The sequence below is a fragment of the Leopardus geoffroyi genome, chromosome A2 (genome assembly GCF_018350155.1).
Source record: "Leopardus geoffroyi isolate Oge1 chromosome A2, O.geoffroyi_Oge1_pat1.0, whole genome shotgun sequence".
NCBI classification, from domain to species: Eukaryota; Metazoa; Chordata; class Mammalia; order Carnivora; family Felidae; genus Leopardus; species Leopardus geoffroyi.
The window spans coordinates 80,192,833-80,209,842 of NC_059331.1; the positions used below are offsets into that span (position 1 = coordinate 80,192,833).

Genomic DNA, 17,010 nt, shown 5'->3' on the forward strand with positions numbered 1-17,010 from the left:
AATTAAACAATACACTCCTGAACAATCAAAGGGTCAAACAAGAAATCAAAAGGAAAATAAAAAAGGTGTGCCTGGGTGACTCAGTCGGTTGAGTGTCTGACATTGGCTTGGGTCATGATCTCATAGTTCATGAGTTCGAGCTCCTCTGTGTCAGGCTCTCTGTTGTCAGCATAGAGCCCACTTTGGATCCTCTGTCCTCCTCTCTCTCTGCTCCTCCCCGTCTCTCAAAAAGAAATAAACATTAAAAAAAAAAAAAGGAAAATAAAAAGTATCTTCAGACAAATTAAATTGGAAATACAACATACAAAAACTTATGGGACACATCAAAGGCAGGTACCAGAGGGAAATATATAGGGATAAATGCCTACATCAAGAAAAAGACAGATCTCAAACAACCTAACCTTACACCTCAAAGAACTAGAAAAAGAAGAACTAAGCCAATATTAGTAGAAGAAAGGAAAAAGCAAAGATCAGAGTAGAAATAAATGCATTAAAGGCTAGAAGGACAATAGGAAAGATCAATGAAACTAAGAGCTTTTTTTTTAAAAGATGAAATTGACAATACTTTAGCTACACTAAGAAAAAGAGAGAAAAGATTCAAACAGATAAAATCGGAAATGAAAGAGAAGACATTATAGCTGATATCACATAAATACAAAGGATTATAAGACTACTATGAACAACTATACACCAACAAATTGGATAACCTAGAAAAAATTCCTAGAACCATACAACCTTCAAAGACTGAATTGTGAAGAAATAGAACAGATCAATAGTAAGGAGATTGAATTCATAATCAAAAACTTCCCAACAAATAAAAGTCCACTACCAGATGGTTTCCATGGTGAATTCTACCAAGCATTTAAAGAAGTAATGCCAATTCCTCTCAAACTCTTCTAAAAATTGAAGAAAAGGGAACATTTCCAAATTCCTTTTATGAGGCTGGCATTACTCTGATACCAAAACCAGATAAGAAAAGAAAACTATAGGCCAATACCCCTGATAAATATAGATGTAACAATCCTCAAAGAATGTCAGCAAACTGATTCAATAGCATAGTAAAGGGCTCACATGCCATGACCAAGGGGGATTTCTCTTTGGGAAGCAAGGATAGTTTAACGTAAGCAAATTAATTCCACATTAATAAAATGTAAGATAAAAATCATATGATCATCACAGCAGATGCAGAAAAAGCATTTGATAAAATACAACATTATTTCATGATAAAATGTTCAACAAATGAGACACAGAAGGCATGTGTCTCAACATAGTAAAGGCCATATATGACAAATCCACAGCTAACATCATACCCAGTGGTGGCAGTTTGAAAGCTTTTCCTCTAAGATCAGGAACAAGAACTGTTGTTCCTGCTATTCAGTATAGTACTGGAGGTCCTAACCTTAGCAATGAGGCAAGAAAAAGAAATAAAAGGCATCTAAATTAGAAAGGAGGAGGTAAAACCACATCTTTTTGCAAATGATATGATCTTACATACAGAAAATCCTCAAGACTCCATCAAAAAACTGTCAGAGCTAATAAATTAATTCAGTAAAGTTGCAGGATATAAAATCAATATATAGAACTCACTTGCATTTCTATATGCTAACAATGAACTATCAGAAAGAGAAATTAAGAAATGCTGTTTACAACTGCATCAAAAATAACACCTAGGAATAAATCTATCCAAGGAAGTGAAAAATCTATATACTGAAAACCCTGACATTGAGGACAGAAATTGAAGCAGCAGCATATAAACATAAATATATCCTGTGCTCACGGATTAGAAGAATTAATATTTTAAAAATGTTCATACTACCCTAAATGATCAATAGATTCAATGCAATCTCCATCAAAATTCCATTTTTGGTGGCATTTTTCACAGAAACAGAAAATTTTCATGGAATCACAAAAGATCCCAGATCGCCAAAGCAATCCTGAGAAACAGAAACAAAGCTGGAGGCATCACACTCACTGATTTCAAACTATCTTACAAAGCTATAGTAATCAAAGCAATGTGGTACGGGGATAAAAATAGACATAGAGTAATGGAACAGAATCAACAGCCCAGAAATAAACCCTTGCATTTTGGCAACTGATATTTGACAAGGGAGCCAAGAATACTCAATGGGAAAAGGATAGTCTCCTCAACAAATGGTGATGAGAGAACTGGGGAATCACATGCAGAAGAATTAAACTGTAACTCTATGTTACATCACTCACAAAATTAACTCAAAATGAATTAAAGATTTGAGCACAAGACTTGACATTGGGGAACAAGACCCTTGACATTGGTCTTGGCAATGATTTTTTCGGATATAACACCAAAAGCACAAGCAACAAGAACAAAAATCAACAAGTAGAATCACATCCTTCTGTGCAGCAAAAGAAGCAGTCAACAGAATAAAAAGTCAACCTATGGAATAGGAGGAAATACTCGCAAACCATTATCTGATAATATCTTAATGTCCAAAATATGTAAGGAACTCCTATAACTCAATAGCAAAACAAAAGCAAACACACTCTCCCAAACCAAACAGTTTGATAAAAAAATGGGCAGAGAACTTGAACAGACATTTTCTCAAAAAGACATTAAAAAGGCCAATAGGTACATGCAGAGATGGTCAACATTACTAACCATCAAGGAAATGCAAACAAAACCACAAGGACATATCACCTCATACCTGTTTGAATGGCTATCATCAAAATTCAAGAGATTATAAGCATTGGTGAGGATGTAAATGAAAAGGAATCCTTGTGCACTGTTAGTGGTAATGTAAGTTGGTGCAATCCCTATGGAAAACAGTATGGATGTTCCTTAAAAGACTGAAAATGGATCTACCATATGATTCATCAATCCCACCTCTGGGTATATATCCAAAGGAAATGAAATCCGTATCTTGAAGAGATATCTGCAGCCCATGTTCATGGCAGAATTATTCACAATAGCCAAGGTGTGAAAAAAACCTAAGTGTCCATGTGTGGATAAATGGATAATGTGAGATAAATCTCACTTATTATATATGAAATTTTAAAAAGCCAAAAAGCTGAATTCATAGACACAGAGAATAGAATGATTGTTCCAGAGACTGAGTGGTGGGAGAAATGGACAGATGTTCGTCAAACTTCTGTTTTAAGATGAATAAGTCTAGGGGCTCCTGGGTGGCTCAGTCGGTTAAGCGTCTGAGTCTTGATTTCAGCTCAGGTCACGATCTCACAGTTCATGGGTTTGAGCCCACGTTGGGCTCTGTGCTGGCAGTGCTTGGGATTCTCTCTCTCCTTCTCTCTGCCCCTCCCCTGCTCATGTACTCTCTCTCAAAATAAATAAATAAACTAAAAAAAAAAATAAGATGAATAAATTCTGGAGATCCAATGTAAAGCATGGTAACAATAGTTAACAGTCCTGTATTATACACTTGAAAGTTGCTAAGAGAATAGAAAATAAACGTTCTCACCCTCCCCCCACCAAAGATAACTATGTGAAGTGATAGAAGTGTTAACTAAACTTCTGTTGGTAATCATTTTGCAATAGATACGTGTATCAAATCATCACATTGTACACCTTAAACTTTTTTTAAAAAAAAAAAATTTTTTTTCTCAACGTTTTTATTTATTTTTGGGACAGAGAGAGACAGAGCATGAACGGGGGAGGGGCAGAGAGAGAGGGAGACACAGAATTGGAAACAGGCTCCAGGCTCTGAGCCATCAGCCCAGAGCCCGATGCAGGGCTCGAACCCACGGACCGCGAGATCGTGACCTGGCTGAAGTCGGACGCTCAACCGACTGCGCCACCCAGGCGCCCCTGTACACCTTAAACTTATACAGTGTTATATGTCAATTATATCTCAATAAAACAGGGGAAAAATTGGATAAAGATTAATCTTATTGAGGTGATGCTTTGAAGGTTCCATTTTGTAACTCAGCACTACAGAGGCTATTGTTGAGAAGAAAGCACCTGGGAGGTGTTTGCAGGAGAAATGCAGTCAAGATAGAGTGGAGAATCCCTGGGGGTGACCCTCTAGGCTCCTGTTTAAGATCAAATCCTGAGAATGCTTAAAATCAATGTCAGGACAAACTGGTTGAGAAGCTAACTGGGTTGGCAGTGGGCACATTGCAAAGCAATGGGAGGCATTTCCTTTTCCTCCGGAGAGGGTGTAGCTGGGTCTCTGCTCTTTTTGCCTAACAGTGAGTTAAGGTGTTTGCCTAAGTCGGTGCTCAGTGAGGTGATCCAGAGTCAGGTGCACTGGCACACCAGAGGGAGAAATAGGTTCTGGGAGCACACTGTTGCTGCATGGCCTGTGTGGGAGCCTCAGCAAAGATCCCTGGAAACACCAAGTCATCTGCCTCATGATTTTGTCAAGGACCTCGGCCTGGCTTGGAACCCCTGCCAGCGTTCTCTCCCTACTGATGTGCTAGGATGGCTGGCTTATGAAAGTGTATCCTGAGCAGCTCACATTTCTTTGAGTATCTTCCTTTTCCTCATCAAAACCCAGAGAAGCATTTCAGCTTCTCAGATGCTGAGCAGAAGCACTGACACTTTAATCCACAGCCGTGGTACGTTATTAGCACTCTCCTCACCCTTTCATTCATTTGCTTCTCTTGCAGAAAAAGCCGCCTGTACAGTTTTTTCACTGGGAATGATAAATGGGCTCGGCGTTTCCCGCTCTCATTTTTTGCATGGTCTCTGGATGCACTTGCATTTTCCAATTTTCAAGATATAACATGTCCAGATGTGTATGACGGAGAAGGTGCAAATGTCCCAATAAACCCAATTTTCCTGGAGAGAACTCGGCAATGTTATAAATATGGAGCCCAAATTGTTAAGCACACAAGGAAATGGAACAGAGACAGCTTTCTTTCTCTCTAAAAAATGTGACAATCAGCTCATTTTGCACATTGCTTTGATCCTGGTTCTTCTTCTGTCAGAGGCCTGGCGACAGTGGGGACCACTGTGGCCACTGACACTTCCCTACAGTCACGTCTGTCTCGATGTAACTTTTGAAACTGATTGTCCCTTGACAAATTGTCCATGTGCCTTTAAAAATACAGGCTGCGGTAGTGGATTTGTAAAGATGGTGTGGCATCTCTATTAAAGTAGGCTAATATCAACGAGCTCTAGTATAAAAGGACTGGAATCCTGAGTGGTCATGATTACTTTCGAGCAAAGGACCTTCCTGTGAACAGCGTTTAAAGTGATTAATTTGGCTGCTGTGGGGTACTAATACACGGTGTATTAGTGCTGAAGGACATATACTTTATATTACAGAAGTAATATAACCACTGCTTTTTATGAGAGAAGAAGAAAAAGGCACAGGCTTCCTACTGCAAATTTTTTTTTTTTTCCTGCTGGGATATTGAGAAATCATTCAGAAGCAAGGGTCAGAGTTTTTTGTGTGTAATCACATTGGAAGCTCCTATGCAAGGCTGAATAGTTGCGAGAGCAGGGTTGTTTCCCTCCTCACCCCCAGATCCAAATGGATAAGAAGAATATATTCTTTTTTTTTTTTAATTTTTTTTAACGTTTATTTATTTTTGAGACAGAGAGAGACAGAGCATGAACGGGGGAGGGTCAGAGAGAGGGAGACACAGAATCCAAAACAGGCTCCAGGCTCCGAGCTGTCAGCACAGAGTCCGACGCGGGGCTTGAACTCACAGACCGTGAGATCATGACCTGAGCCGAAGTCGGCCGCTCAACCGACTGAGCCACCCAGGCGCCCCAAGAAGAATATATTCTTTTGGAGACAGATAAAGGGCACCAAAGATGTTAGCATAAAACTGAACTGTGGTGAGAGCCACGGTAGAGTCCTAGTGGTGATATGTTAATTGTGATGGTTGTAAACAGGGACCATCTGTTTTAGAATTATTATTAGAAATGCAAGCACATTCCCTATCATTCATGTGATTTACTACTTTCTTAGCAGAATCAAGAAGAAAAAAATTTCAGCTGCATTTACAGGGATCAAATTAAGCTGGTATTAAATCTAGTTAGCAACACTGGGAATGGTTTGGGCTTTGCCTAATGCTTGAAGGCACGTAACATAAACGTTGTGAATACCAACAGGGGGCCATGATCTATTTTCTCATAAAGTCCTACGTAGCTATGAATTGTATAGGAATTTCTTCCATGTAGCAGATATATGATGAGAGAAGAGAATCTCATGGTTGGGGATGGCATTACCAGACTTAAAAAGGTGAAGAAGCCTAAAAATGAGCACTTAGATGAACTCACAAAGATCTTGAGTTTGCATAGAAACGCCTTCTTTTGAAGGAAAAAGAGAGAGAGTACTTGAGAGAGAGAGAGAGGAGGAAAAATTTACTAAGACAACAGATTCCCAAACCCAATCCACGTAAAATAAGCACGTTATAGGAAAAGTGAAATGTCTTCTGCTTTGCTGGCTTTGCTCCAGGTTTCACTCTCTGAGTTCTTGTGAACATCTGAAATTCAAGTTATTGATTATTTTACTCATAAACTTGAATCCATAATGCTATGCTCACCCCAGGGTCAGGTACAAAAGAATCTCAGTAGAGTAAAGCATAAAGCTGCAAGTGCAATGCCTGGGATTTAAAAAAAATCAAGAAGGCAGATATTTAAAGATGCAATGCTACTGGGTTGCCCAGGTCAGCGGCTTTAGGCAGGCAAGGAGTTCCACAAGCAAGGCAAAACATTAGGGAGAACTTCCTGGCCCTGTCGGTTGTGACAGGTTTGACAGATTGCCCAGGGGGTGGTGGAAAGACTCGCCTTGAAATCGACAGAAGATAAAACAGAACGGGAAAATGAACCATCATATTCCTCGGGGAGTTCAGGCACACTCATCCCGAAAAGCTGTGAAATGAGCCAGACGACCCCCTGCTGGCTTAAGACGCCCTCCCTTCTCCTGTCTTCTCCTCAATTCTGCTTCTCTAAGTTTCTTAGAGAACTTTCTGTGATGCTGGAAATGTTCTAGACCTGTGCTGTCCAATACATTGGCCACGATTCATTATTTGAGCTGTAGCTAGTACAACCCAGGAAATGAATTTTGATCACCCTCAATTTACATAGCCAGCATGGTCTAAGTGCTTGGTATTGGAATAGCATTTCAATTAAAGACTTTATGATATAAAGTCAATGATGGGAGGATTTCAAAGGACAGCTGATGGAGGGGCTGTTTGGAGCAGGAGGGAGTAATGGTGTGGATGAGGGGGTTCGTATGGGATGAGGATGAGCTAAGGTGCTGTCCGGAGAGGAAGCTTCTATACCTAAAACTGTCAATCAGCCAATCAGGAAAGGCCTCAGAGTTTCTGTAGGATGTGAAGCCGTTGGGGCTGTGTAATAAAGCATAGGCATAGTTTTGGTCCTCAGTTTTGTTCCCAGTCTAATGGAGAGAGAGGTACAAGAGCCAAGAACTGACCTAAACACCAGCAAATAAGTATCTCAAGAGACTGGGCAAAGGATGGATTCCAGAGACTGTGTTGGAAAGCAGGGTTGTTTAAAAAAAAAAAAAAAGGTAGCGTTTAGTGAGCAAACTTCCTAGGGAGTAGGAAAGCCGTGCTCTTTCTGACTTGGGGTTGAGCTGGGTCAAGACAAAGGTTAGACCTGGTGAATCAGGTGAAGAGGAAAAGGGGAGGCATGTGAAGGTTATGAGGGAAGGCTAAAAAATCAGAGCCTTTACTCAGCACATCAGTATTGAATACACGGCACAGCAGAGTGTCAGTTGTGCACACAAGTTATTGGACAGGGTTCTTCCCTCAGGGAAATTATAAGAAAGACAAGCAATCCAGCCCTAAACAGACAGAGATAAACAGCAGTACAAAGCAATACTATGTGAAGAGCATTGGGAGGCAGAGTGGGGGAGCTCCTAACTTCAGAGCAGGGAGAAGTCCCTGAGGCTTGGGGTAGTCAGGCCACAGTCGGACTGGGTGGAAAGTGGATGAGAGAGGAGAAGAAGAAGTTGGAGGGGAGCCACAGAAAGATTGGGCGAGCTAGCTGCTCAGAAGTTAAGGTGGTCATTGCCCGAGGTGTGTTCTTGACCCAGATAGAGGACTCTGGAAGGCCAGAAGATGGAGAGTTAACGAGGCAGGCTTGGAAAGAGCATTTTATTAAAAAAGTATAGTGGTGTTAAGCAAGCTAAAGACTGGGAGGCTCCAGGTAGAGGTGATAACTGGAACAAGATGGGATGTTTCCACATGGGGCAAAGGCTGTCTAGGCCTGAGCGTTCTGCCATGTTGAGGGTCCTGAAAATGATACACTCAGCTCTGACAGCCTCTGTCTGCCTTTGAAAGCAACATCTGAAGTTCATTTTATAAGTGAGTTGCCACCCAGCCCCGTGCAGAAATTTCAGAGGGGGCTTAAGAGATTAAACCCAACATCCCTTTTATGCAACAGCTCATAGTAATTGAAAGAAGGATTCTGAAACCATGGTTACCACAGAGGACTAAAATTAAGATCAAAGGTGATGATTTCAAATCCAAGGAAATAGAATAGGTTCAAGCTAGAGCTCACATTTATGCTTTGTATAGACTATCTGATTATCTTTGGCAAATGCATCCTTTTATGAAGCAACCTCAGGAGACAGCATAGTGATTCACACAGCTCTGAACCTTCATACAGACCCTGAAATGCTGGGTAGCAGGATGGGATCCTGCTAGGCTGAAAGGAAAGTAGGTTTGTAACAGCTATGAGAATTTTAGACACAATTCTTACCCAAGCTGAGGATTCTTGTGGTCCATGGTGGGCCTAGTTGGGGAAAAGCTTGGCGTATACTAGCAGAGATGGTTTTTGTAAAAACGATTTTTCCAGGAACAGTTAAGAATAAAGATGTTCCTATAGCGCTCAGTTCTTCAAATTGTTCTTTTAGGCAGGGATCTGTCTCCTACTCAAGAAGGGTCAAGACTATTATAGAATGTCCCAGAACAGGTGGGGTGTCTGAGTGGCTCGGTGGGTTAAATGTCTTACTCTGATTTCAGCTCAGGTTATGATCTCACGGTTGTGAGATCGAATCCTGCATCTGGCTTTGTGCTGACAGTACAGAGCCTGCTTGGGATTCTGTCTCTCCCTCACCCCTGCTCACTTCCACACATGCGTGCTCTCTTTCACAAAATAAATAAATAAACATTAAAAAAGAATGGCCCAGAACAGGTAACAGAAAGTACACCATGGGGCTAATTCCCCTCATTGGAAAGGGGGTACTGGCCTATATAGAATATTATGATCAGCTATAAGGAGGGGTTTGGCCTCTCCATTCTGAATGAGCAGAGCAGTTCCATGCATAAATCCATCATTCTTCAAAGAGGGGGATACATTGCCCATACTGTAAGTTTGGCAGGAGGCCATTCTTACTGATGAGCCTCTTTTTCTCAGTAGTGCTATGAGGTAGTGTGGCACTTTTCCTACATCCCCCAATCATCATAACTGCAGTCTGCCAAGAGGTGATCTCTCCTTGTGTCACAAACCAAGAGAGAGTCCAGGGTGTGAGACCCTGTGGGTGGGGCTGGGGGACAGAGTTGAGTGGAACTATGAGAAAGGCCGGTCTGAGATGGGGCGGCATTGGGGAAGCACTCTGAACAGAGGGAGGAAAGGTAGAATTGGAAGAATTCCTGTTCCCTTTGGATACGTTATTATAATTAGCATTTTAAAATGTACAGATTTCGGCCTTCCCGCATCTACTACTCAAGTAGTCTCTTCAGCTTATTTAACATTAGCTCTTAATGTTTTTTTTGGTGAAGTACAGCACACATTCAGACAAGTGCAGAAAATACAAATGCGGTCTAACCATTATAAAATGAACACTCATGTAACCAGCACCGAGGTCAAGAAACAGGACATTGACAGAATCCTGGAAACCCCATGTGTTTCTCCCCAATCACATGCCAACTCCTTTCCCTGGGAGTAACACTATTCTGATATTGGTGATGATCACTTCCTTACTTTTCTTTATTGGGTTATCAGGTGGGTACACATCTCAACAATATTCCGAGTCCAATTTTTTTAATTAAAAAAAATGTTTTTAATGTTTATTTTTGGCAGAGAGAGACAGAGCATGAGTGGGGGAGGCGCAGAGAGAGAGGGAGACACAGAATCTGAAGCAGGCTCCAGTCTCCGAGCTGTCAGCACAGAGACCTATGCGGGGCTCGAACTCATGAACCACAAGATCATGACCTGAGCTGAAGTCAGACGCTTACTGACTGAGCCACCCAGATACCCCCCCCCCCCACCCCAAGGCCAATTTTCAATCCTAGAATAATACTGTATACATTCTTTCATATTTTCCTTCTTTTACTCAACATTGTACATTTTAAGGCTTATTCATGTTGATGTGGGTAGCTGTGGTTTTGAAATTTCCATTGCTGTATAGTATTCCATTGCATGAATATACCAATTTATTCATCCATTATACCAGGGAGGGCCATCTGGGTTATTGCCCTTTCTTTTTTGAGATCACTGCTTTCTCAGAAGCTGCTGGGCTCTCTGTCAGCAGTGGTTATGCCCAAAAAATAAAGTTCTGACAGAGAGTTTCTAGATTGTCATGAAGAAAAGTGTTATCGACCACTTTCCAAGTAAGACAGCAAATATGACAAAAGGGTTCATGGTGGTTCAGACACTGGGAGAAGCCTGAGTCTCCATACTGGCCACTCTTGAATTTTAACTTGCTGCAATTTTGTTATCATTAGAGAAATAATTATTGCATTTAAGTTAACAAATTGTCAAATAATAACCTAAACCTTTATTGTTTGTGGCATATTTTAATTCTGCAGACTTAACCAGCCAAATTCTTCATTGTTGTGTACCTTCTCTAGAATAGTTTTCTCTCTTTTTAAATAAATGTTTATTTATTTATTTTGAGAGAGAGAAAACGCGCGAGTAGGGGAGGGGCAGAGAGAGAGGGAGAGACAGAATCCCAAGCAGGCTCCACACTATCAGCGCAGAGCCCCATGCAGGGCTCAGTCTCACAAACTGTGAGATCATCACCTGAGCCAAAATCAAGAGTCAGACGCTTAACCAACTGAACCACCCAGGCGCCCTAGAAAAGTTTTCTCTTATGATGATACAATCAGTGAGTAGGTGACAGCAATAAATGTCTTCATGTTATTTCAGGGTGAGGCTTCAAAATGAGAATGAACTAAAAGTGGAAAGAACTTTAATATATGCATTCATTTATGCTAGCGTTGACAAAGACTAATGCTTAGCATCAGTGTGGCATCTGTCATAATAATAATGATAATTGCTAATGATTATAACAACCACAGCAACAACATGCTGTCACCCAGATATAAAATGATGCCACGAATCCAAAGTCAGTAGACTATGTTTTTTGAGCTTTTTCCCCCTGAGGTTTGGGGATACACATGTGCTCATCCATTCTTACTCTCTTAACTGACCTCCGCTAAAGTCTAACCTTAGGCAAGGTGCCTCGATCACATTCATCCTGACTCTGACTTCAAGCTGGAGACATTTCCCCTGGGCCTACCTGATATGAGATACACTGGAAGGAAAGGATAGAGCAAGGATCCTTAGCTGCCAGTTTATTTTGGCATGTGCAGTGAAAATAGTCATAAAATGTGTCTTAATTAAGTACCATAAAGCAATTGGAAAAAAACCAACCTCCTAAAATGTGTTTCCCTGTTGGGAAAAGTCTTTGGTCAAGAATTTCACCTCAAGGTTAGACACATATATCTACTGCCTGCTTGATATCTTCACTTGGATATATTATCGCTAACTCCAACCTCAATATGTCCCCAAACTAGAATGACCAAGAGTCTGGTTTGCCAGGTATAGCCTCAGTTTATGTTGTTGTCCCAATAGCACCCTTCACGCCTCCTTCTATTTTCAAATGTATGTCTGTCTGGACGATAAATGATGTGGTCATCCTAGCAAAAACAACTCATGTCCTTCCTTCTCCAACTTCCTCCCATGTCTCCACCTGACTACTCCACTATTCTACTGATGTTCCCTTTCTCAGTTATAGGCACGATCATTCTTCCTGTGGTTCAAAGTGGAGCCCAAGAATGACCCTCTCTCACCAAGTCTTGTGAAACCTCCTCCAAACGAGTACGTCTCCATTTTCCCGCCACTGTACTTGCCCATATGTCATCATCTCTTGCCTGGGCTATTCCATGAAGCTTTCTCACTGGCCCTCCTACCTTTAGTCTTGCTTCTCTACAACTTGATTTCCACCCTTTGAACCATAAGTGGGATCACATCACACTTTGTGTAAATCTCTGCAATGACTTCTCATTGGCCTTGGATGAAGTCCGTGGCTCACAGGGTTCACCATAGCTAACCCCCTGGCTGCTCCTTTTGGCATTCCACATATTATCCTTTACCCTCCAGGCATTCAGGACCTCAGCTCCATGCCCACTGTCCCTCTGGTCCCTGCATATACACTTTTGGTCTGTGATGCTCCTTCTCTTCACCTGGTTGTTGCTTCCTCCAAGAAGCCTTCTCTGGCCCTTCTAAACTAGATTCATTCCAGGTATAGCCTACATCTTTCCTAGTGGAGCACTTACCACAATTTATTCTAATTGCTTTCTTTTAGACTCTGAGGGGCTCTGAGTGGCTCAGAACTATGTTCATCCTGCTCATCATTGCATCCCCAGCGCCTGGCTCAGTGCACACAGCATATTGTTGTGCTCAGAAGAGTCCTCAGTGAAATGACTAACATTCAAATCCAGGGTGTCTGAGCCACAGGAGAATGAACTTCCTCTGTGCTGTTTGGGTCAGACTCTTCTTCTCTTACCTTTCATAGTGAGCTCCTTAAGCTATTGATTTGGTACTATGTATATGCATATGTATACGTATATGTGTGTGTGTGTGTATGTATAAGTGTATGTACATGTGTATAAAATAGGACTTGTATGTTATAGGACATAAGATTATTTATAGAAAATACTATTTATCAGTAATCCAAAATTAAAAGCAATATATTTTAAGAAGAATTGTATCAAGAACTAGAGAACACAGTTGACCTTGGATCAAGGACTTTGGGATATTTCCTAATAGAAAACCTGTCCTTGTGTCTAAGCTCAGCCCCTCAAAGGCAGATGCGGACGGTTTCTCTGGTACCCACGGCAACATTCACTAGTCTGCTCTCCTAAGTGGAAATTGGAAAGAACTCACATTTTGTTCACTCTTTTCAGCACACGTCTTAAGAAAAGAATCTGAAGGCATATGTACCTCTCCTGCCTGTCTATGGAAGCTGACATTTAGGAAAAAGATGTTAAAAGATTTATAAACTTCTGGAGAGCCCTAGGCTGAGGGACCTGCACTTTACTTTTTATTTTTTTAATGCCCCCCACAGCTTTATTGAGACATAACTGACATATAACACCGTGCAAGTTTAAGGTGTACAGTGGGCTGATTTGATATACTTATATATTGCAAAATGATTACCACCTTAGGTTAGTTAACTTCTCTGTCACATCACCTAATTATCATTTCTTTTCTGTGGTGAGAATATTTAAGATCTACTCTCTTGACAAAATTTAAGTATGCAAGTATTTCAAGTATAACACAATATTATTAACTATGACCACCAAGCTGTATGTTGTATCCCCAGAACTTATTTGTCATATAACTGGGAATTTGTACCCTCTGATCAACATCTCCCATTCTCCCACCCCCAGCCTCTGGCAACTGCCATTCTACTCTGTTTCTATGAGTTCACCTTTTTTAGATTCCACATATAAATGATATTTTCATCTTTCTCCAAGATCTACATTTTATTTTTTTTAATTAAATTAAATTAAATTAATTTTTTAATTTACATCCAGGTTAGTTAGCATATAGCGCAACAATGATTTCAGGAGTACATTCCTTAATGCCCCTTACCCATTTAGCCCATCCCCCACTCCCACAACTCCTCCAGCAACCCTCTGTTTGTTCTTCCTATTTAAGAGTCTCTTATGTTTTGTCCCCCTCCCTGTTTTTATACTATTTTTGCTTCCCTTCCCCGTGTTCATCTGTTCAGTGTCATAAAGTCCTCATATGAGTGAAGTCATATGGTAGTTGTCTTTCTCCGATTGACCAACTTTGCTTAGCATAATACCCTCTAGTTCCATCGATATAGTTGCAAATGGCAAGATTTCATTCTTGTGTGTGTGTGTGTGTGTGTGTGTATTCTGCTCACACCCGTTTTTAAGACTTGCTGGCCTTAAGGTATCTAATAAATATTGCCTTCCTGTGTGTGTAATCGCTACAAGTTGGTTAAATCAGCCATTAGTAGAACAAAAAGAGTATTTATCTCTCCATACCCAGACTTCTGTTACCCAGAGCTTTAGCCTTGAATTTCTGTCTTCTCCAGCTCTTCTGCTCCAGTTTTAGAGAATTTTACCATGTTGTGGAAAGAGTACAGGCTTTGGAGTCATTTAGGCCACGAAATACTTATGAGCACCTATTATGCACCAGTCACCATTCCAGGGTCCTAAGCAGAGCAGTCACAGAGACATAGGTTCAAATCTCAGCTCTGCCATTTCCTAGCTGGATGATCTTGGGCCATTCAGACACTTGTGAGGGGGGCGGCACTTTCAAAAATGGGAATAACGTTGCTTCCATGCTGGAAGCAGGGGTTGGTGGGATCAATTGGAATAATGAATACAAAGTAGGCATCTGACCATGTTTTGAATATCTAGCAGTGCTTGATAAATGGTACCATTTACAATAACCTGGGAACTCTGGTTCCTGCAGGAGAAGGGCAGAGTTTGCTGCTTTATGCTCCTTATCTCTGTCCGAGAAAGAATGTGGCTGACGGGGGAGAAGAGTAGTCAGAGAGAGCACTTAAATCACAGACGCAACCCTTGTGTGCACATATCATATCACTTTTTCCCTCTTCTACTTGGATGGAGGCTAGTGCTGGTGAATGAGGCAGAGTTCCAGACTACCTGACCACAAATAAATACATCTGGTGAATGAACAAGGGGACCAGGAACTGGGTGGGATTTCCTCTCAAGGGTATCTATCCATTAGTGATCAAATACCAGTGCCCACCAATGTGTTCAGCGAGAACAGACATTCAGAAGATTCAGTCATGAGTCTCTTTTATACTCTTTGGGTGGGATGGGAGTGGGGGTGGGGGAAGTACAAAGATAGAAAAGATAAACATCTTGCTGAGATTGTTTACAACCTTTTATTTCACAAAGAGGTGCCAGGCTCAGTGGATTCATGCTCTTTTTTCTCCTGCTTTTTCTCCTGCTTCTCCCCCTTCTTCCTCTGCTGCCTCACCAACATCATCATGCTTATCTTCAGCAGCAGCAGTAGTGAGAGGAACACCATTACCTTTCACTGAGAACTTGTTCTGGAATAAGCATTGGGCTAAATAAGTCCTTCACATAAGTTTGAGAAGCCTGTGTCTCCCTTGCCAATTAGGCAGTTTTGTAGAAGGTTTTGAGGTGGAAATAAAAATTTAGGAGTTGAGATCTGTATCTATTTTCTAGGGCTGCCATAACAAAGTAGCACTGACCGAGTGGCTTAAGGTCTCAGAGTTCTGGAGGTTAAAAGTCTAGGATCAAGGTGTTTGGCAGGGCTGTTTCCTTCAGAGGGCCATGAGGAAGGATGTGTCCCAGGATTCTTTCCTCTGGAGGCGTGCTGGCCATCTCTGGTGTTCCTTGGCTTGTAGAAGCATTACCCCAATCTCTGCCGTTGCCTTTATATGGCCTTCTCCCTGTATGTCTGTCATGTGTCCAAATTTCCCTTTTTATAAGGACACAGTCATATTGGATTAGGAGCTAATCTGTGACTGTATTTTAACCTTATTACCTTTGTAAAGACTGTACTTTTGGCCTGGGTGGCTCAGTTGGTTAAGCATCCAACTTCAGCTCAGATCATGATCTCACGGTTTGTGAGTTCGAGCCCCAAATCGGGCTCTGCGCTGACAGCTCGGAGCCTGAAGCCTGCTTTGGATTCTGTGTCTCCCTCTCTCTCTCTCTCGCGCTCTCTCTCTGCCCCTCTACCAGTTGTGCACACTCTCTCTCTCTCTCTCTCTCTCTCTCTCAAAAAAAAAAATAAACATTAAAAAAACAAAAGATGGTACTTTCAAACATGGTCACATTCTAAGGTAGTGGGGGTTTGGACTCCAACATGTCTTTTTTGGGAGGGGGGGGGGGACACAGTTCACCTCACAACGTGGTCACAGAAATAAATGAAGTTATTAGGAAGAACATGTAGAAGGAGGAGAGGACTGAGAAAAGAAGAGAACTTGCAAAGGTAGTGTTTAATGCCTGAGAGGCAATGCGAATAAAATGAGGCCACTGGCTTTGGCAGTTATGAGGGTGAGGGCAGATAGTTGATCTCGGGCATGGCCTGTGGCACGAGTTTGTTGGGGACCCTTTCCTCATTCCAGGGCCCAGCCCTACAGGGGCTTGATAAATATTTCGTTTGCAACTGAATGAAGGCAAAAGGACCCCTTGCAGTAACAAATAATTAATTCTCATTCTAGAAGGTGTCAAGAGAATTTAATCATTTTGGTTTGTTTTTCATGTTGAAAACATTCAGATGATGTTCAGATCAAAGAACACAACAAACATCCAAAAAAGATCCTAAGTGTTCTTTGTTTTAGTACACACTCCAAAGAAAATGTTCACAGTCACGGAGAGAACACGAACCAGTACTGGAAAGAGATTTTTGATACTTTGGTTCCCCGAATCCAGAATGTGTATATTTACCAAAAACAACTTTGGGATCCACGCAATCCCTTTATTGGTTTAGGAAAAACTTCAGAGGTCAAGAGCCATTTGTGGATTCTTGGGATAAACGGTGGCAGAAAAATTCCCCCTAACAGAATGGGTTTTATCTTGAATTAATAATTCAAAAGATGTAACGCATCTCTAAACAGTCTACGAATAGCTCGGTCCTGTACAAACTGAAACTTAAGTATGAGTGAATCATTATGCTTTGTAACATATGGCAGCAGAACTCTAGGAAAAAATGCCGAGTGAAACAAATGCCTAGCATCTTCAAGCGGTTATTAGCCAAATGACCCAAACGTTAATTAGAAAAAAAGTAGTGAGCTTCCCCCGATTCTGTTCTTTGTCTGAAAGCTCGCA

General features: G+C 41.3%; 1 protein-coding gene and 1 long non-coding RNA gene across 4 annotated transcripts in view; both read right to left on the minus strand.

Moving 5' to 3' along the window:
* Nucleotides 1-17,010, minus strand: part of LHFPL3 (LHFPL tetraspan subfamily member 3) — a 570,149-nt gene that overhangs the window by 77,848 nt on the left and 475,291 nt on the right. The gene's annotated exons all lie outside the window — the stretch shown is intronic.
* LOC123606339 overlaps nucleotides 15,077-17,010 on the minus strand; it is a 43,310-nt gene continuing 41,376 nt past the window's right edge. Inside the window, exon 2 of the long non-coding RNA XR_006716238.1 lies at nucleotides 15,077-15,263. This is a non-coding gene — a long non-coding RNA (uncharacterized LOC123606339). The remainder of the gene's footprint in view (nucleotides 15,264-17,010) is intronic.